General features: G+C 48.2%; 1 protein-coding gene across 2 annotated transcripts in view; it reads right to left on the bottom strand.

Annotated features, from left to right (window-relative positions):
- DAPK2 (death associated protein kinase 2) overlaps nt 1–277 on the bottom strand; it is a 91,685-nt gene extending 91,408 nt beyond the window's left edge. The window contains exon 1 of one of the 2 annotated variants that reach the window (XM_066592285.1): nt 83–277. The gene's annotated coding sequence lies outside the window, so the exon portion shown is untranslated. The remainder of the gene's footprint in view (nt 1–82) is intronic. The other variant, XM_066592286.1, reaches the window with a different exon arrangement.
- Nucleotides 278–22,757: the final 22,480 nt, after the last annotated feature.

Raw genomic sequence — 22,757 nt, 5'->3', positions numbered from 1 at the left:
ATGACAAAATACACACAAGCACATGTGTACAGAGCATATAACCGGGGATGGACACCAGCAGAGAGCCCATCGTGATACTCACTATCGTCACCGCAGTCAGTGCAAGTGTGAGAGCAGAAAGCCTTCATGTATCCCCGGCAGCAGCATTACACACCATCCCGGGCTAAGAAGACGTCAGCTCAGTCCCGGACACTTCACAGGACCTGGAGAGACGTCTCCTCCACACTCCCTCCCCCAACTTCTGACATAAGTCACTTCTGTAATTGTCCTTCGCCCCAGTCATTTAAATCGCGAAGCCTATAAGGGCCACCTAGCGGTCTTTTTAGGTATGGCAAGCCCTGTGAAATGAACATGACAGCCATGACCTCTAGAGGATCAACACAGATACTACAACAGTAGCGACTACTAAAATAAAAAATACCTTTGTACTTTGTCTTGTCTGATTATTGAAATAGTAATACACAAGGGCGTAGCTAAAGGCTTATGGGCCGGGTGCAAAAATTTCACTTAAAGGGGTTGTCTCGCGAAACAAAGTGGGGTTATACACTTCCGTATGGCCATATTAATGCACTTTGTAATATACATCGTGCATTAAATATGAGCCATACAGAAGTTATTCCACTTACCTGCTCCGTTGCTAGCGTCCTCGTCTCCATGGTTCCGTCTAAATTCGCCGGCAGCTTGCTTTTTTAGACGCGCTTGCGCAGTCCGGTCTTCTCCATTCAGCACGAGCCGCTTCAGTGTGCTCCCCGCAACAGCTCTTCTGCGCATGCGCAGACGAGCTGTCACTGCTCGGGAGCGCGCTGGAGCGGCCATTCTGTACCTTCCTCTGTTAGAGGAAGGTGCAGAGCCGCCCAGCTGTCCGGAGAAGCCGCCCAGCTGTCCCACCGTCCAGCTGTCCTGGTAAGTGATGGGCCGGGGGGGCTGCCGCTGCGCCGGGCTGCGCCGGGGGAACTAGCGCTGGGCCGGGGGGGCTGTCGCTAGGCCGGGGGGGCTGCCGCTGCGCCGGGGGAACTAGCGCTGGGCCGGGGGGGGGCTGTCGCTAGGCCGGGGGGGCTGCCGCTGCGCCGGGGGAACTAGCGCTGGGCCGGGGGGGGGGGGGCTGTCGCTAGGCCGGGGGGGCTGTCGCTGCGCCGGGGGAACTAGCGCTGGGCCGGGGGGGGGCTGTCGCTAGGCCGGGGGGGCTGCCGCTGCGCCGGGGGAACTAGCGCTGGGCCGGGGGGGGCTGTCGCTAGGCCGGGGGGGCTGCCGCTGCGCCGGGGGAACTAGCGCTGGGCCGGGGGGGGGGCTGTCGCTAGGCCGGGGGGGCTGCCGCTGCGCCGGGGGAACTAGCGCTGGGCCGGGGGGGGGGGGCTGTCGCTGTGATGGGGGGGGGGGCTGCGCCGGTTACCTGCTGCCTGGCGGTGGGTGACAGGTCGGCCATGTTCATTCCTGGGGTCCGGTCGGCGGCTGCGGGGCGTCTGGTTGCCATGGAGACACAGCTGGTAGCGTCTCGGGAGCGCGCACGTCGGGCTACAGCAAGCGATGCGAAAAGAGCTGGCGGCCATCTTGGGAAAAAGTTTTATAAGTTGCTGAAACGCTGGAACGGTAAGTAGAAACCAGCTAGGAAAGTAATTTACAGGGGTAATTAGTAATGTATGTTTAATTAGGGGGACTGGGCAAAAAAAAAAATTCACTGCTTCCTCGAGACATCTCCTTTAACTCCTTATATATATATATATGTGGATTATATTACTGGATTCACATGGGCGTATATAGGCTAGGTTTTCACACCCAGCCAATAAACGTTGCCCCTCTGATGTATTGGTTTACAATGCATCAGTGCACATGGGTGTATTTCCGCGGCATAAAAACGCCCGGCCGTCCAAGAGTGCATTTTGGCCGGGCTATTTTATGCCGTCGCCGGCTGCATAGACTCCTATGGGAGCCTATGACAGCTGCTAGAGTAGGAAGGTGGGAGGGAGTTTAGAAGTGTGACTGCTAAACTCCCACCCCCTTCCCTGCTCCTCTCCGCCCCTTGCTGGCTGTTTGCAAGCTGCACCCCCACCCCTCCCATTGCTGGATGCAACAAGGGGCGGAGAGGGGAAGAGAGGGGAGGGAGCTTAGCACACTAGCTTCCGCCCCCGTCCCGCCTCCTCCCCTTGCCGAGACATGGCGAAGGGGAGGGAAGTGGGAGACACAGTTTAGCAGAGCTAAACTGTCTCCCCCCATTCAACACCATTGTGGCTTTGGCGTATACGCGCCGGGCCAGAGCCGTCTGAACAGGCGCACAAACGTTAGATTTGTGCGTCCGTTCATGCTTTTTTACGCCGCTAGTGGGCGAACGTAAAAATGCCGACACCCTTGTGAACCAAGCCTCAAGCCCTGGGAATCGCATGCATTTTTTGTTTTTTAAAGGGCAATAAAAGATTTATTTTTCTGTCAACATAGCCATAAACTGGTGTGGGGTTTTTTTCAGGCCAAGTCCTATTTTTTTTAAACATTTTTTTTATTTCAAACTTTTGTAAAATGTTTTCATTACAATTCAAAAGAGAAAATAAAGTACAACTTGGAAGCAATACAATGATGATTCCTGTAAACTTTGCATTTTCATTTTGCTATACCTTGTCACCATGAGAGAATAAACTGTTATACATACTGATGTCTTGTATAGTTTCCATGGGCTAAGTTCTATTTTTAAAGGTACCTTTTCATTCAATGTATTGAAAAATGTCAAATTTGTATGTGGGGTGAAATTGAAAAAAACCCACAAAATTAGGGCTTATTCAGAAATGCGTATATCGGTCGGGTTTTCACGCCCGGACAATATATGCTGTCCCTCTTTGCAAGGGGAGGGGAGCAGTGCACTGAGCTCCCACCCCCTCTTATTAATTCTTTTAGTGGAGAGAAATAAGGCTTAAAAGCTGCCTTACCAAACCTGAATAGATGAAACAGAGTCCTTTTATCTGGTTTACTTTTAGGCACCTAATTTTGTTAAAGCCCACACTACTAGAGCAGTGTCCCCTTCTTGGGCTGAGTAAAGTCTGATCCAGTTGGAATCAGGTTGGCCTTGCAGTTTGGAGCCCACACCATATCAACCATAATAGATTGAAATTTCGGTTCTCTAAGTTGACGGCTCTTGTGCGGTCAATTTTGAGTACCACCATGCATGAGGGACCTCCCTATAGGGTGATTACTTGCTAGATCCCCTTGGTTGTGTTGCTATAGTGCATAATGGAAGTGTTGATTATGCTTGTTAATCAGTTTTCCCTGAGTCCTAACAGCAGCACAAGATTCCCACCCTAAGGTTTCATTTCCACGAGCGTATATCCCGAGCCCACCTTGGGCATAAAAGCTTGAGAACAGGCGCACAAATCTAACGTTTGTGCACCCGTTCACATGGCATGGGCCCCAGCGCATACATGCCGAGGCTGCTTTGCCATTGAGCCTTCCGCTTCCCTCCCCCTCACCGGCTCACCTCTTCTCTCCTCCCCTCCTGCTGATTCCAATGGGAGGGGAAGGGGCGATGGGGGGGGGGGGGGGGTGTAAGGGAGCTTAGCTTAGCTCCGCACCGTCCAACCACTTGTCCACAACCAGCAATGGGAGGCAGGACGGAGCGGCACTTAGCTCCTCCCCATCCTGCCCCTCCCATTGCAATCAGCTGGGGGGAGGAGAGAAGAGGGAGGGAGTTTAACAGTCACGCTGCTAATCTCCCTTCCACCTCTCTTCTCCAGCCGCTGTCATTAACTCCCATAGGAGTCCATGCAGCGGCCGACGTATTCCGGCCCAAAAGATAGTTCCAGGACTATCTTTTGGGCCCAATGGAAAAACTCCCTATGCTATATTGGCCGGGCGCTTTTACGTCATGGGAATACGGCCATGTGATCTGATGCATTGGGATCCAATGCATCAGATCACAACGTATATCAGCTGACTGTGAAAATGGCGGGCCGATATATGCTTGGGGGAAAGAGCCCTTATGGTGCCTTCACGCTTCATTGCAATATCGCTGCTTTTTTTTTTTTTGCACAAATGCCAATGGGACTTTCCAATGTTAAAAGCGCATAAATTCAATGAATGGCTGAACATGCCTGTGATTGGCTGAGCACTGTGACTAATCACAGGCAGCGCTCAGCTGTCATTCAATGAATGGCTGAGCACTCAGCCAATCAGATGCAGCCGTTTCAGGAGGCGGGGATTTTAAATCCCCACCTGCTGAAAGAGTTTCAGGTCAGTGTCAGTAAGCCAAGCAGCTAGACGCGCCGACCCGACAGCGGCGGAGAGGTGAGTATATATATATTTTTGTTGTTTTGTTTTTACACAAGCTAGGGATGATTTTCAGGGAAGGATTTATATTTCAAGCCCTTCTCTGAAAATCACTGCAGGGGTTGCCTGCAGCCCATTGCTTTCAATGGAACCACTGGCAGCAACAATGGGAGAACATTGCGTTCCTTTGTCAGAGGTGTTGCAGGGGATTCTTTACTCCCCGCAGGGAGTCTCATCAGTGCTGTCACAGTGTTCAGTGATGAGGGGACTCCCCACGGGGAATATTTACGCGCAGCATGGACCTATGCGGTGCGCGCATTTGCCATGTCTGTAAAACATGGACATGTTAACACATCATAGGAAAACAATGGTTCTAACAGACATGTGGTTTACACGCTCATGTGAACAAGGCCTTAATAGTACACATGGGTGAAATTAACCCCTTGGTTGTGCTGCTCTTAGACCTTAGGGAAAACAGATTAACAATCATCAACCTTTCTGGTATTGTGTATTTTTTTCACCATGCGAGATAAATAAACTGATATTTTAATAGTTCAGACTTTTACAGAGATGGCAATACAAGTTATGTTTTATTTTTAATGGCTTAAACTCTTTTTCAGTGAAAAATAGGGGGTTGAACTGCACAGATCTTTTTAGGTATACTTTAACCAATTTTTTTTAGTCCAACAAAGGGGCTTAAAGCAACCCTAAATTTCAGGACAAAACTCTGTCCCAGGGCCAAAGAGTGGGAGGGGGTATATTACATGCATGCAATCTTCTCCTCCATCCCTCCATTGCGTCAGTTCCTGTCACGTTTTAGAAGTCCAAAATAGCTGCCACCCTCTTTAGAGTACCTAACAGTGTTAGACTACTAATACACTATACCTTCTCTGTACCAAAACCAGAGGGTTACTTTAACCATGCAATTGCTTGTTCTATATTATGCTATCATCCTACTAAGCTCTGTCTTTTGCAGACCTGGAGTCCTTAACGAGGGTCCTGGCTGCCATGACAGTGGCTCGTGTATGTAAGTATAATGGTGGTGGTCTGGGTGATAAAATGAGCTCCTTTCCTAGCTATGTATCAAAGCCAACACTCTCCTTGTCTAGATCAGACTCAGTTTCTAAGTCCTCTCCAGGCAATCCCCAACTTCTGCCATATGCATGCATACTAATTTGCTTTATCCCATTACTATATTAATTGTATTTTAATTTATTATCGAGCTTCATTGCCATTTTAATGATTATGAAAGGACTAATAAAGGGTAAGGTCCTACACTGTCATTGTCACTGCTGCGATTTTGAGGGTGCATTCCCACGAACGTATATCGGCTCAGTTTTTACGCCGAGCCGATATACGTTGTCCTCGTGTGCAGGGGGTGGGAGGATGGAAGAGCCAGGAGCAGGAACTGAGTTCTCGTCCCTCTCTGCCTCCTCTCCACCCCTCTGCACTATTTGCAATGAAAGGAGGCGGGGCGGGGCTAAGTTCCAAGAATTAGCTCCGCCCCACCCCGCCTCTCCCCATTGCAAATAGTGCAGAGGGGCGGAGAGGAGGCAGAGAGGGGGCGGGAGCTCAGTTCCTGCTCCTGGCTCTTCCATCCTCCCCCCCCTGCACACGAGGACAACGTATATTGGCTGGGCATGAAAACCGAGCCGATATACGTTCGTGGGAATGCAGCCTAAGATACGGTCCTGATGCTTCCAAAAGCTCTGTGTCATTATGGTTTGCAAATGAAATAGGTGGTAGCTGACAGTTGCTTAATGACATTGAAGGGGGTTTCCAGGACTTTATTATTAATCAGCAGGGCTCTGCCACTTGGGATCCCTGTCAATCAGCTGATATTGAGCTAGCTGTCATTTTGGACACAGCCAGAAGCAGACAGCTCTGTCCTTAGTTTAGAAGCTCGCTTTGGCAATGCAAGCACAATTCCCATTGAATTTAATTACCAACCCAGGTTGCTGTTTGGTTCTGCTCTACTTGCAATAAAAGCAATAACAGCAGGCCCGGCGATCACCCGATTGACAGGGATCCCAAGCAACCGAACCCTGCTGATCAACTATTGATGGGCTATCATGAAGTTAAGTCATCAACAGTAAAGTCCTGGACTGTCAGGGCTCGAACCCAAGGCCTCTTGCATTCCAGTTGGCTTGGACAGTTCCCTTGCTGAAACCTAGCCTTGTTCTCTATTTCCCAGTTGCCTTGTTCCTGACTCCTGGTCCTGACCCCACCCCTGTTCCTGACTGCACTTCCTATATAAGCCTAGACCTGCCACTCCTTCAGTGCATGATTATTGTGCTCTACCACCTTGATCAAGCTGTTCTTCCTCCTGCTCATCTGCAGTTTTACCGATACCTCCTGTTGCTGATCCCTGGCTCCCATTTGACTACGCTTCTGGCTCATCCTATTGTACTGCATACAGATACCTCCTGCTGTTGATTTCTGTCTTCCATATGACTACGCTTCCATCTCATCCCAATGTACTGCATACCATGACTTTCCAATAACAACTCTAGGCTATCTTGACTACTCTCCAGTGACCCACACGGCTACTACCTGGGCTCCAATCCAGTGCCGGTAAGACTTTACATGGACAATAGTTACTACTTAAAGGGGTTGTCTCGCGGCAGCAAGTGGGGTTATACACTTCTGTATGGCCATATTAATGCACTTTGTAATGTACATCGTGCATTAAATATGAGCCATACAGAAGTTATTCACTTACCTGCTCCGTTGCTGGCGTCCCCGTCTCCATGGATCCGTCTAATTCTGATGTCTTCTTGCTTTTTTAGACGCGCTTGCGCTGTGCGGTCTTCTCCCCTTCTGCTCGGTCCAGGCACGAGCTGCGTTCTGGCTCCGCCCCTTTCTACGCGTCATCGTGTAGCTCCGCCCCGTCACGTGTGCCGATTCCAGCCAATCAGGAGGCTGGAATCGGCAATGGAACGCACAGAGCCCATGGTGCACCATGGGAGAAGACCCGCGGTGCACCATGGGAGAAAACCGCAGTGCATCCCTGGGAAAGTACCGGCGGCCATCTTAGGGAGAAGATTTTTTAAAGTCTTTATTTCGTCGGATCGGTGAGTAGCAAGCGGTTTAAAAACCGCTTTAATTTGCTATTTTATGCCAGAGGGTGACAGGGGGAATGGGTAAGGTAAAATTTTGAGGTTTGCCGCGAGACAACCCCTTTAATTCATTAAATGACTATTTCGGGGAATCATACAGAGTGAGATACTACCCTAAATGTGACACCCACAGCAATTAAAAGACACTTAGATGAATATATGATGGTCCAACATATCTACTGTGGTTAATCCACAATAATCACACACAGATCACCATGGGTTGCTAGGCAGCAGTGGACTTAAATACCATGTCTAGGTGCTGCACCACAATTAGGGGTGATCCGCGTGCCGTTTGAGTACATCAATCGTAGTGTGTACTTGCACCTTAACAGCACTGAAACCCGCTGCCCCACACCAATTGCTGCTCTTATTACTTTTGAATACTTTGACACATGACAAAACTTATAGCGCTGCTGTTGCCAGCAAAACATGAGAACATTTACATGTTCTCACATTTATTCGTATAGCGCTGCTGGTGTTGTCAACAACATAGAACTACATTTACATTGATGCTGGTGCGGTTAGCAGAATACAAGAACACTAGTGGTACATCCACATAGGGCATAAATGCAGCCCAGAACGGCACATATATAGTGGCAGAACGGATGAGATTTAACCGCATCTCCTTCATACAGTGCAAAGAAAACCCATAGCATAAATTATCTTGCAGTGCGTAATTCATAGCATGTCAATTTACGCTATGGATTTTCCTTGTTGATTTCACCCCTTCAAATGAGGTGATGAAATCAGTGACGAATCTGCTGTAAATGTACAAGTAACTCATTTGGATCTTCCACTGTGGACAATGTATCCCACGCAGATGTCCCCCTGTACCCGGTCATGGGCACATTTATAGCACTTGATTTTCCAGCAGCACCGCTGTGTCATTATCTGATCCGTTTCACTTGCGAATGTAGTAGTTCCAAGGAGGTCATTATAATACACGTCAATTGAAATTTTGAATCAAAAGTCTGAAAATAATATTTGTAAAAAGCTTACGTTCTGATATCGGAACCTGATGATTACGTAACATAATTGTGCTACATAAGACACGGCTCTTCTGTTCCTGTGCCAACCACTGATTGACATGTAGCACTTCCTCTAGTTATAAAGCGGTTCTTCAGCAAGGGCAGTGTGTGTTATACTGTTGTGTAACTTCTGCTGCAAAATATCTTAATACACACCTCATATGCTGCAAATTGTCTTCATGAAAACAATTAGGGCATTTCATATTACATGAATCTCCACTCTTCAAAAGGAGGTGCAGCAACAGCTGAGGCAGGTATTATAAGAGATAGTAATCCCCTACTATAAATTAGAAAGAATATTAGAAGTTGATTAGGAGTTCGGTAACTTGCGGCTTCATGCTTCTATACAGTCTATGGCAGGAGCATAACCAGCGAGTGCTGGGCTTTATGCCAGACCTTGAAATGGGCTACCCAGGAACACACTCACCTTTGTCTCCTGGCTTAGCTTGTCAACCCATAGGATCCTGATGACACCCAACAACAGCACATTTATCTGTAAAGCCTCACACAACATCTTAGAATCAGGTCCTTATATGTGGCACACAAAATCCTGACTTCTTGGCTTTTAAGGAACTGTGTTGGCATGTGATCCTGTTGGCTCCATGGACTACAGGGCTCAGTCACAACTGTGACCACAGGACCCTTATAATGACGCCACTCATGGAACTCATCACAATCATGTTACATGATTTTGCAACAAGTAAACCAGAACCAAATATCCAGCTATATTAGCTTTCTATCTTGCAATAGTCACAAGCTATAGGCGCCTATACAGGATTAGGATGGGAGCACCATTCCATTTACTGAACAGTAAGTAGACTTCTGGCAAAATGCTTTGGCCATGAAAGTGGCCATTTTTGTCTGGATTATAAATTACACCACACTTGATGTGAAAATTCTAAGTCCACTTGAGTAGCAGCACCTGTATCCATTATTTTCCATGAGCATTACATATTGCAAACTGGAGCTGTAAGCTGTGATATTCAGCTGGCAGTTATCCACTGTCTAAAGTTTCCTTAAAGTCATCTGAGCAAACGCAAAATGCACACGTCTGCAGAATATCACACCCTAAACCTTATGGTTCTTAGTTAAAGGTCGGAACTGAAGAGCATCTTCTGCACACACATTTTTCTCCATTTGTTGCTATGTGCCTGTGTTACTTAAAAAGTCAAATCTACACCCCCCTCCCACCCCCAGCTTGTGAAACTTCCCTGCATTTCTTGTACTGCTTGATTAGATAATAGACGCAGGATAAAAGGTCTACACAGGGATGGAAAATCACTCTCCAATAAGAGTCAAGTCTGACGTATTTTGAACCCACAATAGCTCTTAGTCATGGATTATAATAAGGTTTCGTACATCTGTCCTGCTGATAATTAATGTGCAGAGTTTTCAGATATTTTTGACTTTCTTCCAAGTTGCCATTCTATTTCACCTAAAGCACAGCAGAGACCATAATTACATTCAGTCTTTAGAGGAAAAAGAGTTGTATAGATTTAGTACGGCATTAAAATACCAGTCATGTGCCAGCAACATCCCGCATTTGTAATTTGCAGGCCACATGGACAAAATCCACAAAAATCATACACAGATATGTGGTTGCCACGCAAATAGTGCACTTTATAGAAACCCAATCGCAGTGTTCAACCGGCTTGACAGTGCATAGGCTGGCTGAAAGGCCTATGGGATGGGAAATAAACGGGATACATATTTGTAACAAATAGGACTGCACACGTTAATGTGTCAAACAGATGCTTCATAAGTATGGTCCACATGCCATCTAGTCTACAAACTGCCTAGCTTTTTATTTATCGTGCTTGTGTATCTGTAACTTCCAGCAATATCTTATTTTATGATCCTGAAACTGCATGATTTCTTGTGTAATCTCGTGCCTCCTACTCTCTAATGAACCCAAATGTAAGCCAGTGGACTATGGAGGGAAGTTTGTGAATCAATGGAAACTTCCATGACCACTCACTGTATCTAGCTATATGTTCTGAAATGGATGTTAACTAGATAGGAAGGCAAAAAGATGGGAAATACTACAAAGTCAAGATGAGATGGTAATTCTAAGTCTGAAAATCCTTTTTTTTCAATAAATATATATTACAAAAAGTTATATAACTTTATAACTATATGGGATTATTTGTGCTGATCCTGCATTCCCTTTGTAGTTCTGAGCTGCACTGCTTGTTGGCAAAAAACAAAACAGAAAGCAAGTCCACACAGAAAGGCGCACACTCAAAGAAATAGAATTTAAGGTTGCTTCCACACCGGTGTTAAGGCTCAGATCAGGGTTTCCGTCTCTCGGATCTTTTCTTTTTCCCCATTGATTTCTATTTGATTCCATTCCTTCAGGTTTCGATTTTTTTGGGATGGAAAAACAATGCTGCAGACTGCGCTATTTTCCCGGCAAAAAAAAAAACAACTGAAACCTAAATGGAACAGAAGGAGATTTAAGTCTGTTTGCCTTCCGTTTTTATGAAACCTTATTGAAATCAATGTGGAAAAAAACGGATCTTCCAAAAACGGAAACCCTGAACTGAGCCCTAGCAGGTGTGAAAGAAGCCTTATACAATCTTTATTAGCAAAACAAAATGGAGGGAGGCACAAAAAACAGACCATTTCAATAACACCACTTAGGCCTAATGTCCACGGACAGATTATCGCTGCAGGATTCTTCCCTGCCCACGAGCAGAAATCTACTGCGATTTTCCGCTCGCGGGGAAGAATTGCAGCATTTTCTATTCTGTGTGGAAAAATCGCACGGACGGCTTCCATTGCAGTCAATAGAAGTCGCCTGTCCCACGGTTAGTCGCTGCGGATTCGTGTCATTGCTGGCATGATGGCAGCGTCCTGCCCTGCACTGCTCATGCGTGCCAGCCGAGACACTTGCGGTTGATCCAGACAGGTGAGTATAGGGTCTCTAACTGGGACTGGGTCTGATTCAGCTGTGAGATTTTGCAGTCGGAAGCTGACTCAGCTGTGGGCATGAGGCCCTAAGAAATACACAACCTCATGCCAACTAGCATAATGTTACAGCAGGTAAAACAACAGGTAATGAGATTATTATTAGAGATGAGCGAACGTACTCGTCCGAGCTTGATACTCGTTCGAGTATTAGCATGTTCAAGATGCTCGTTACTAGAGGCGAGTACCACGCGATGTTCAAGTTACTTTCAGTTTCATCTCTGAGACGTTAGCGCGCTTTTCTGGCCAATAGAAAGACAGGGAAGGCATTACAACTTCCCCCTGCGACGTTCAAGCCCTATACCACCCCCCTGCAGTGAGTGGCTGGCGAGATCAGGTGTCACCCGAGTATATAAATCGGCCCCTCCCGCGGCTCACCACAGATGCATTCTGACAGAGATCAGGGAAAGTGCTGCTGATGCTGGAGCTGCTATAGGGAGAGTGTTAGGAGTGATTTTAGGCTTCAAGAACCCCAACGGTCCTTCTTAGGGCCACATCTGACCGTGTGCAGTACTGTTGAGGCTGCTTTTTGCAGTGTTGCACCTTTTTTTTTTTGTATATCGGCCGTGCAGAGCATTGCATCCTTAGTCTGCAGTAATTTTACATAGTATAGGGCCAGTAGTGCTGAGGCAGGGACAGTGAAAAACGTGAAAGACATATACTGTCTATATAGGCAGTGGGCTTTTCCAAAAAAATTTGGGACAAAAAAATATATTTGGGCTGCCTGTGACCGTCCTGACTGTACTGCGTCTCTGCTGGGGGTAGTAGTCCTAATTAATACGCAGCCAGCTAAGTGTTATGGCGGGCTTGCGCAAAATTCTTTCATGGCTCTGCGTTGCCCGTTACATCATTGCTGTCATCCTGTCCAGAGGGAAACAGTCTGCACTGCAGTAATTTTACCTAGTATAGGGCCAGTAGTGCTGAGGCAGGGACAGTAAAAAACGTGAAAGACATATACTGTCTATATAGGCAGTGTGCTTTTCCAAAAAAATTTGGGACAAAAAAATATATTTGGGCTGCCTGTGACCGTCCTGACTGTACTGCGTCTCTGCTGGGGGTAGTAGTCCTAATTAATACGCAGCCAGCTAAGTGTTACAGCGGGTTGGCGCAAAATTCTTTCCTGGCTCTGCGTTGCCCTTTACATCATTGCTGTCATCCTGTCCAGAGGGAAACAGTCTGCACTGCAGTAATTTTACCTAGTATAGGGCCAGTAGTGCTGAGGCAGGGACAGTGAAAAACGGGAAAGACATATACTGTCTATATAGGCAGTGGGCTTTTCCAAAAAAATTTGGGAAAAAAAAATATATTTGGGCTGCCTGTGACCGTCCTGACTGTACTGCGTCTCTGCTGGGGGTAGTAGTCCTAATTAATACGCAGCCAGCTAAGTGTTATAGCGGGCTTGCGCAAAATTCTTTCCTGGCTCTGCTGTGCGTTCCGTAAGCGAAGTCAGCCTCCAACCACAGGCCAATAAGTGGCACATTTAATTACAGCGTTCTGTTTCTGCACTACTGGTAATACACCATGCTGAGGGGTAGGGGAAGGCCTAGAGGACGTGGACGCGGGCGAGGACGCGGAGGCCCAAGTCAGGGTGTGGGCACAGGCCGAGCTCCTGATCCAGGTGTATCGCAGCTGACTGCTGCGGGATTAGGAGAAAGGCACGTTTCTGGCGTCCCCACATTCATCTCACAATTAATGGGTCCACGCGGTAGACCTTTATTAGAAAATGAGCAGCGTGAGCAGGTCCTGTCGTGGATGGCAGAAAGTGCATCCAGCAATCTATCGACCACCCAGAGTTCTGCGCCGTCCACTGCTGCAACTCTGAATCCTCTGGCTGCTGCTCCTCCTTCCTCCCAGCCTCCTCACTCCATTACAATGACACATTCTGAGGAGCAGGCAGACTCCCAGGAACTGTTCCCGGGCCCCTGCCCAGAATGGGCAGCAATGGTTCCTCTCCCACTGGAGGAGTTTGTCGTGACCGATGCCCAACCTTTGGAAAGTTCCCGGGGTCCGGGGGATGAGGCTGGGGACTTCCGGCAACTGTCTCAAGAGTTTTCAGTGGGTGAGGAGGACGATGACGATGAGACACTGTTGTCTATCACTCAGGTAGTAGTAATTGGAGTGAGTCCGAGGGAGGAGCGCACAGAGGATTCGGAGGAAGAGCAGCAGGACGATGAGGTGACTGACCCCACCTGGTTTGCTAAGCATACTAAGGACTGGTCTTCAGAGGGGGAAGCAAGTGCAGCAGCAGGGCAGGTTGGAAGAGTCAGTGCGGTGGCCAGGGGTAGAGGCAGGACCAGACCGAATAATCCACCAACTGTTTCCCAAAGCGCCCCCTCGCGCCATGCCACCCTGCAGAGGCCGAGGTGCTCAAAGGTCTGGCAGTTTTTCACTGAGAGTGCAGACGACCGACGAACAGTGGTGTGCAACCTTTGTCGCACCAAGATCAGCTGGGGAGCCACCACCACCAGCATGCGCAGACATATGATGGCCAAGCACCCCACAAGGTGGGACGAAGGCCGTTCACCGCCTCCGGTTTGCACCACTGCCTCTTCCCCTCTGCCCCAACCTGCCACTGAGATCCAACCCCCCTCTCAGGACACAGGCACTACCGTCTCCTGGCCTGCACCCACACCATCACCTCCGCTGTCCTCGGCCCCATCCACCAATGTCTCTCAGCGCACCATCCAGCCGTCACTAGCGCAAGTGTTTGAGCGCAAACGCAAGTACGCCGCCACGCACCCGCACGCTCAAGCGTTAAACATGCACATAGCCAAATTGATCAGCCTGGAGATGCTGCCATATAGGCTTGTGGAAACGGAGGCTTGTGGTTCCTAGTCGCCACTACTTTTCCCGATGTGCCGTCCCAGCCCTGCACGACCACGTCTCCCGCAACATTGTACGCGCCCTCACCAAAGCGGTTACTGCCAAGGTCCACTTAACAACGGACACGTGGACAAGCACAGGCGGGCAGGGCCACTATATCTCCCTGACGGCACATTGGGTGAATTTAGTGGAGGCTGGGACAGAGTCAGAGCCAGGGACCGCTCACGTCCTACCCACCCCCAGAATTGCGGGCCCCAGCTCGGTGGTGGTATCTGCGGCGGTGAATGCTTCCTCCACTAAACCACCCTCCTCCTCCTCCTCCGCAACCTCTGTCTCGCAATCAAGATGTGTCAGCAGCAGCACGTCACCAGCAGTCGGTGTAGCGCGGCGCGGCAGGCCGTGCTGAAACTACTCAGCTTAGGAGAGAAGAGGCACACGGCCCACGAACTGCTGGAGGGTCTGACAGAGCAGACCGACCGCCTGCTTTCGCCGCTCAGCCTCCAACCGGGCATGGTCGTGTGTGACAACGGCCGTAACCTGGTGGCGGCTCTGCAGCTCGGCAGTCTCACGCACGTGCCATGCCTGGCCCACGTCTTTAATTTGGTGGTTCAGCTCTTTCTGAAAAGCTACCCACGCTTGTCAGACCTGCTCGGAAAGGTGCGCCGACTCTGCGCACGTTTCCGCAAGTCCCACATGGACGCTGCCACCCTGCAACATCGGTTTAATCTGCCAGTGCACCGACTGCTGTGCGACGTGCCCACACGGTGGAACTCTCTACGCTCCACATGTTGGCCAGGCTCTATGAGCAGCGTAGAGCTATAGTGGAATACCAACTCCAACATGGGCGGCGCAGTGGGAGTCAGCCTCCTCAATTCTTTACAGAAGAGTGGGCCTGGTTGGCAGACATCTGCCAGGTCCTTGGAAACTTTGAGGAGTCTACCCAGATGGTGAGCGGCGATGCTGCAATCATTAGCGTCACCATTCCTCTGCTATGCCTCTTGAGAAGTTCCCCTGCAAAGTATAAAGGCAGACGCTTTGCGCTCGGAAACGGAGGCGGGGAAAGACAGTATGTCGCTGGATAGTCAGAGCACCCTCCTGTCTATATCTCAGCGCGTTGAGGAGGAGCATGAGGAGGAGGGGGAAGAGACAGCTTGGCCCACTGCTGAGGGTACCCATGCTGCTTGCCTGTCATCCTTTCAGCGTGTATGTCCTGAGGAGGAGGAGGACGAGGATCCTGAAAGTGATCTTCCTAGTGAGGACAGCCATGTGTTGCGTACAGGTACCCTGGCACACATGGCTGACTTCATGTTAGGATGCCTTTCTCGTGACCCTCGCGTTACACGCATTCTGGCCACTACGGATTACTGGGTGTACACACTGCTCGACCCACGGTATAAGGAGAACCTTTCCACTCTCATACCCGAAGAGGAAAGGGGTTTGAGAGTGATGCTATACCACAGGACCCTGGCGGACAAGCTGATGGTAAAATTCCCATCCGACAGCGCTAGTGGCAGAAGGCGCAGTTCCGAGGGCCAGGTAGCAGGGGAGGCGCGGAGATCAGGCAGCATGTACAGCACAGGCAGGGGAACACTCTCTAAGGCCTTTGACAGCTTTCTGGCTCCCCAGCAAGACTGTGTCACCGCTCCCCAGTCAAGGCTGAGTCGGCGGGAGCACTGTAAAAGGATGGTGAGGGAGTACGTAGCCGATCGCACGACCGTCCTCCGTGACGCCTCTGCCCCCTACAACTACTGGGTGTCGAAGCTGGACACATGGCCTGAACTCGCGCTCTATGCCCTGGAGGTGCTTGCTTGTCCTGCGGCTAGCGTCTTGTCAGAGAGGGTGTTTAGTGCGGCTGGGGGAATCATCATGGATAAGTGTACCCGCCTGTCAACCGACAGTGCCGACAGGCTTACACTCATAAAGATGAACAAAGCCTGGATTTCCCCAGACTTTTCTTCTCCACCAGCGGACAGCAGCGATACCTAAACAATACGTAGGCTGCACCCACGGATGGAAGCATCGTTCTCCATCACCATCAAAAACGGGGACCTTTTAGCTTCATCAATCTAAAATCTATTATATTCATCCTCCTCCTCCTGCTCCTCCTCCTGAAACCTCACATAATCACGCCGAACGGGCAATTTTTCTTAGGCCCACAAGGCTCAGTCATATAATTTTTGTAAACAATTTTTATACGTTTCAATGCTCATTAAAGCGTTGAAACTTGCGCCTGAACCAATTTTTATTTTAACTGGGCTGCCTCCAGGCCTAGTTACAAATTAAGCCACATTAACCAAAGCGATTAATGGGTTTCACCTGCCCTCTTGGTTGGGCATGGGCAATTTTTCTGAGGTACATTAGTACTGTTGGTACACCAATTTTTTGGGGCCCTCGCCTACAGTGTAATCCAATTAATTTTTTGCCCACCTGCATTAAAGCTGACGTTACATCAGCTGTGCTGGGCACTGCAATGGGATATATTTATGTACCGCCGGTGGGTTCCAGGGAACCACCCATGCTGTCGGTCCACACGGAGTTGTAACTGCATGTGTCCACTTCTAAAGAACCCCAGTCTGACTGGGGCATGCAGTGTGGGCCGAAGCCCACCTGTATTAAACATGACATCACCTCAGCTGTGCTGGGCACTGCAATGGGATATATTTATGTACCGCCGGTGGCTTCCTGGCACCCACCCATGCTGTCGGTCAACACGGAGTTGTAACTGCATGTGTCCACTTCTAAAGAACCCCAGTCTGACTGGGGCATACAGTGTGGGCCGAAGCCCACCTGCATTTAACATGACATTACCTCAGCTGTGCTGGGCAATGCAATGGGATATATTTATGTACCGCCGGTGGGTTCCAGGGAGCCACCCATGCTGTCGGTCCACACGGAGTTGTAACTGCATGTGTCCACTTCTAAAGAACCCCAGTCTGACTGGGGCATGCAGTGTGGGCCGAAGCCCACCTGCATTTAACATGACATTACCTCAGCTGTGCTGGGCAATGCAATGGGATATATTTATGTACCGCCGGTGGCTTCCTGGCACCCACCCATGCTGTCGGTCCACACAGAGTTGTAACTGCATGTGTCTACTTATAAAGAACCCGAGTCTGACTGGGGCATGCAGTGTGGGCCGAAGCCCACCTGCATTTAATCTGACGTTAGCTCTGCTGTCCAGGGCACTGCAATGGGATTCATTTATGTACAGCTGGTGGGTTCCAGGGAGCCACCCATGCTGTGGGTGCACACGGAATTCCCATTGCGAAGTTGTACCTGCCTGTGACTATTTATAAAAAACCGCGGTCTGACTGGGGCATGCAGACACCTTGACAGAATGAATAGTGTGTGACACATAGGTTCCCGATTGCTATGCCCACGTGTGCAGCTCCAGATGGAGGTGGCACAGGATTGGATTTCTCATTGCTTCTGTACAGCATTGTGGGCTATCGCCCCGCCCCTTTTAAAGAGGGTCGCTGCCTAGCCGTGCCAACCCTCTGCAGTGTGTGCCTGCGGTTCCTCCTCATGGCAGATGCACTTATAAATAGACATGAGGGTGGTGTGGCATGAGGGCAGCTGAAGGCTGCGCAGGGACAATTTGGTGTGCGCTGTGGACACTGGGTCGTGCGGGGGGGGGGGGGGGTTTGGGCAGCATGTAACCCAGGAGAAGTGGCAGCGGAGTGTCATGCAGGCAGTGATTGTGCTATGTTGGAGGTAGTGTGGTGCTTCGCTAAGGTATGCATTGCTAATGAGGGCTTTTCTGAAGTAAAAATTGTTGGGGGAGGGCCCACTCTTGCCGCTATTGTGGCTTAATAGTGGGACCTGGGAATTTGAGATGCAGCCCAACATGTAGCCCCCCTTGCCTGCCCTATCCGTTTCTGTGTCGTTCCCATCACTTTCTTGAATTGCCCAGATTTTCACAAATGGAAACCTTAGCGAGCAGCGGCGATATACAAAAATGCTCGGGTCGCCCATTGACTTTAATAGGGTTCGTTACTCGAAACGAACCCTCGAGCATCATGAAAATTTTGTCCCGAGTAACAAGCACCCGAGCATTTTGGTGCTCGCTCATCTCTAATTATTATCTATAAAGAAGTATGATAGTAATTAGTTTCAAAGTGTACATACTGTATAAGCAGCAAGGATGAGATCAAAAAGGAATGTAAGCCGAAATATGGCATAAATAATGGATAGGCTATTTTTGGGGGAGGTCTTATTGTACTTACCTAGCAGGCTTGGTCCAGGTCCTCCCACTGCTCCACCGCACACCCTGCAGTCCTCATTCGCCCACAGATCACTTCGCCTCTAGGAAGCGATGGCTCTAATTGGCTGAGCAGCGCTGGAGAACAATCAATGCAGCGCTCGATGAACCAATGCGATGGCTGTAATTGGTTTAACTAGTGCTGCATTGATTGGCTCAGCAGCAGTTTCAAGAACATCAAGTTATGGAGGCGGGTTTATGAATTGGCCAATCAATGCCGTAGCTCAGCAAAATCATTAATCCCGCCTCCACAACCTGATGGCTCTGATTGTTTCTTAAACCGCTGTTCAGCCAATCAATGCAGCGCTGGATGAACCAATCACAGCCATTGCATTGGTTCATCCAGTGCTGCATTAGTTGGCTGAGCAGCGCTCGAGAACCAATCAGAACCATTGCGCTTCCTTGAAACAGGATTTATAAATCCCATAACTAGGAAGTAATCTTCTGTAGGTGAATGAGGATTGCAGGACGCATGGCGGAGCTCCGGAGAGCTGCGGTAGGGCCTGGACTGAGCCTGCTAGATAAAGTAATTATTTTTAATTTTTTTATTTTTAAATGTAATGCAGCTAGGGCTCGTTTCCAGGGAAAAAATGGTATGTGTGTATATATTATGTATTGTAGATTATCTTTTTCCTTGTAATATTGGTTCTACGGTTCAGCTAGAGATAGTCCCCTACTTGCGAACATTCGACTTACGAGTTTCGCAAGATACGAACTATCTGTCCTGCACAGTAGGATGTAATCCTATGACATTACATCATACTGTGCAGGGACCGGGCAGGCTTCTATCAAGCCTGATAGAAGCCTGTCCAGTCAGATCGCGGTTGCTAGGCAGCTGGGGGCCTTCTGAAAGGCCCTAGGGCTGTCTATGCAGAGCGCCTATCAAGCCGTGTGCTTGATGGGCACTCTGCATAGGCAGCCCTGGGGCCTTTCAGGAGGTCCCCGGCTGCCTAGCAACCGCACAGCGTCCCTGAATGTCCCCTGAATGTCAGGTGCAGGCTGTTTCTTACAGCGGGCACCCGGCGGCAGCAGTTCCGACGAGCCGCGCCGCTCGTCAGAACTGTTAACACTTTAAATACCGCTGTCAGGGCGGGGTTCTAAAGGTGGGCGCGGACCCACAAACCTGGACTTACAATCTGTCCCATCAGGCAGATTCCTGTCTGGCCATGCTGCCTGTTCACACAAATGGACTGCTCCATTGTTCCATACTTCCTGGTTCTATCTACATACAGGTGAACATCCTGACTGGCCAGGTGCAAGCACCAAAACGTTTTGTGCAGGGTTAATGCTGCCTGCATGGCTCTGGTTGGCCCTATCAATATTCATTCCGCCTCTATCTCTTCTGCATGCGCCATTCCCTCATATGGAGACCAGACTCACGCAGACGGCTCACAGGCCTAAACCCTGGTGACTGGGTAAATCTAGGAGGTCAAGTGCGTTGCAGTGAGATTTAAGAGTAAGGAGGGGGGGGGGGGGCGGGGGCACCAGACTGCATTCTCAGTTTAATATTAGCTAATACTGGAACTGCTCGGTCCATTATAAATCAAGCAGTTGGAACAGTATTGGGCGTCTGCAGCATCAAGGTATATTAGACTAATAAAAGCACCCAATGATCAACTACTCTTAGTACTTCCTTGAAGTCGAGTCCAACAACCCTGGAGCCTATCTTCTCCAATAATGCCAATGTGCATACATTATAGTGTGCATGTCAATAAAATAAAGCTTGATGTACAAAAAAAAACACATTAGCCCATTAAAAAAGGTTGGTAACTACATTCCACAGTAGAAGTCTGCAGGCGGTGATTGCTAGAAGCATCTAGATGACCCCAGAAATACTCCCAGCATCCCCCTGCAGCAGCATTCAATACGAGCATGGGAGATCTCTCTAGTCATTGTGAGATCTTGCGTTAGCAGATAGTTTGGATCAAACTAACTGACTAATGCAGGAAGTTATAGGTGTGGTTAATGATTTTTTAATTTTTTTTAAAAGGGTCCTTTTTTCATAAAACTTAAAATTTTTGTTTTTGTTTGGGGGGGGGCACTTAGGTTCTTTTTAAATGTATAAGTATACCTTATTCTGCCATTTTATCCCATTTGCTGACGTTGGATACGCTGTAAAGACTATGGACAACTTTTGTGGGTATTTTTAAATGTCATTTCTTTCCTTAGGTGAATGTATTTTGGACTAAAAATCTTTTTTGCAATTGGGTTTGATGAAAAATTTTGCACCATTTGGCTTTTACAGCTTGTACATATCAGTGTATACAGTAGCTGCAGGCTGAGTTTCTTTTCAGATCCATCATGGAGTTCCATTGATGACTTGGTTTTCAGCCTTTATCTTTTCACTTCTGATCGGTTTTTAGCAGCTGATTTATGACCACAAGAAAAATTTTCAGGAGTTTAATAGGAGTACTACAATAGATGGGAGGACTTTCATTCAGTCCTGGAATGCTATAACTACCACTTGGTATCCTGCAATCACTTCCAGGGGTGTCAGTTAGGAGACAGAGGGAGCCTCCTCCCTATACTAGCTACTCAGATGCCACAGTTATCTCTGACATCACCTATTGTGGTGAGGTATCGGCTTTATACCAGCCCGCATCCACTGAAAATGGTGTATGCACAGGTCCTGGACTCACAATAATACTCTTAAGACTACATTTGTAAACCTGGTATTTGACTGCAATGTGGCCATTGTATCCTCATTACAGTGAGCTTATAGTGATCAGATACCAAGTATTATTGGTTATATTAGTGCTTGGATACTGTTAGTATACATTTGCTTTGGTCTCAAAAAGCGAGAGTATGTCCGTTTCTGACCATGTTATTAAGTGTTTTTATGTTCCACTTATTTTACTTCTTGTGTTGGTGGCACAGTTTACATATTTTAGGAAGTGTGATCAAGCTTATCATATCTAATGTAAAAATGCCTACAGGCTTTTTCTTGCACTAAACTTTGACCCCTTTGCGTGACCAATGGATGATTTTGGTGTCATCAGATTTCTGACATCCTCACCACCGCTGCCGTAAAATCATTAAATGCGAGATTGATACATTGATTGATCTGTCAGGCCAGGCCAAAGTTCCTATATTAAGTCTAGCGGTGTTGTTGTGCTTCAGCCACCAGCGCCGCCAGGGAGAGTCAAGTGTTACTACCATAAGCGACGTTCATATCAAGTGCTGACTAGTCTGACAGTTGTCATGTCCCCAAAACGTGGAAGACCAAGCCGTGCAAGGCGAACTGTTCAAGCGAAACCTCGGCTCGACGGTTCTTAAAACATTTACCATTCTTCCAAACATTTTATGTTCGCGTAGCAAACAATGGCTTCATCTAGTAAACCTAAATTCCCTGCAGAGAGCATATTGCGCTACCATTTTTACATAATATTCAAAGGGGGCAATTATATGTGGACTGGTGGAGTTTGTGTGCCAGAGCTGTTTTTTAGTCCCAGTCCGGCCCTGGAGCCCCATCTAGTTGGAAGATGTTAGGTTGCAGTTTGGTTACTTAGTAGATACTTAACTGTTCCAACATGTCAATGTATAAGGGGACAGTTACTCTATGTTTACCAAAAACAAAAATGGATGGGTAATCATGTTCATTACACCACACCAAAAATCTTTCAATTTTGGGCTCTTGGATATATTCGGTGTAGACATGGGAATTTTCAGTTCCTCATATCTGCACATTATGCTGATTGACATATCCTGGTAGATAAAATGTTACCTTGTCTGAAAACAAGGGGTTTCCAAGAAAGTCACTGTCTGTATTGATATGAATGAGCATGTTAGTAGCACATTTCTGTCTATGCGGCTTTAGTTGTTGGGGCAGTTTGCACTTTATAAGGATACATACGAAGCAACTTATGCGGTACTTGATGCACAGTCGTTGGCTGCACTTTTTTCTTATACTGCTCTGGTAAAGTAAAAGCTGAGCTGCGATTGGTTGCTACGGACAATGAAGACAGTTTTACTAGTTTAAAAAATGAGGCCCTCTAGTTTGAATGGAACACTTTGCATATTGAAAAGTTTCATAACAGGATTCAAATTTATTTACATAAAACTAAAAAAAACCCTTTACAGAGGGGCTTGCCCACATCATCTCCCCTAGCATATCTATTTTAATAAATGTTCTGGAGCACCTTGTATTGAAATGGTTGCGCTATTCCTCCTAGAGTTGTATGAATAAATTGACAACTGAGTGTTACTACCTGGGTGGAGTTTCAGTTCCTTCAAAACTATGGGAAGCATTGCTGATCAATCGTGGTCCAGTCGCCCATGGTGCTCATCAGCAAGAGATGGCAAGGTTTTGAA

The sequence above is a fragment of the Eleutherodactylus coqui genome, chromosome 2, assembly GCF_035609145.1.
Source record: "Eleutherodactylus coqui strain aEleCoq1 chromosome 2, aEleCoq1.hap1, whole genome shotgun sequence".
Taxonomy (NCBI): domain Eukaryota; kingdom Metazoa; phylum Chordata; class Amphibia; order Anura; family Eleutherodactylidae; genus Eleutherodactylus; species Eleutherodactylus coqui.
This window is presented reverse-complemented; position numbering and strand designations above follow the sequence as displayed.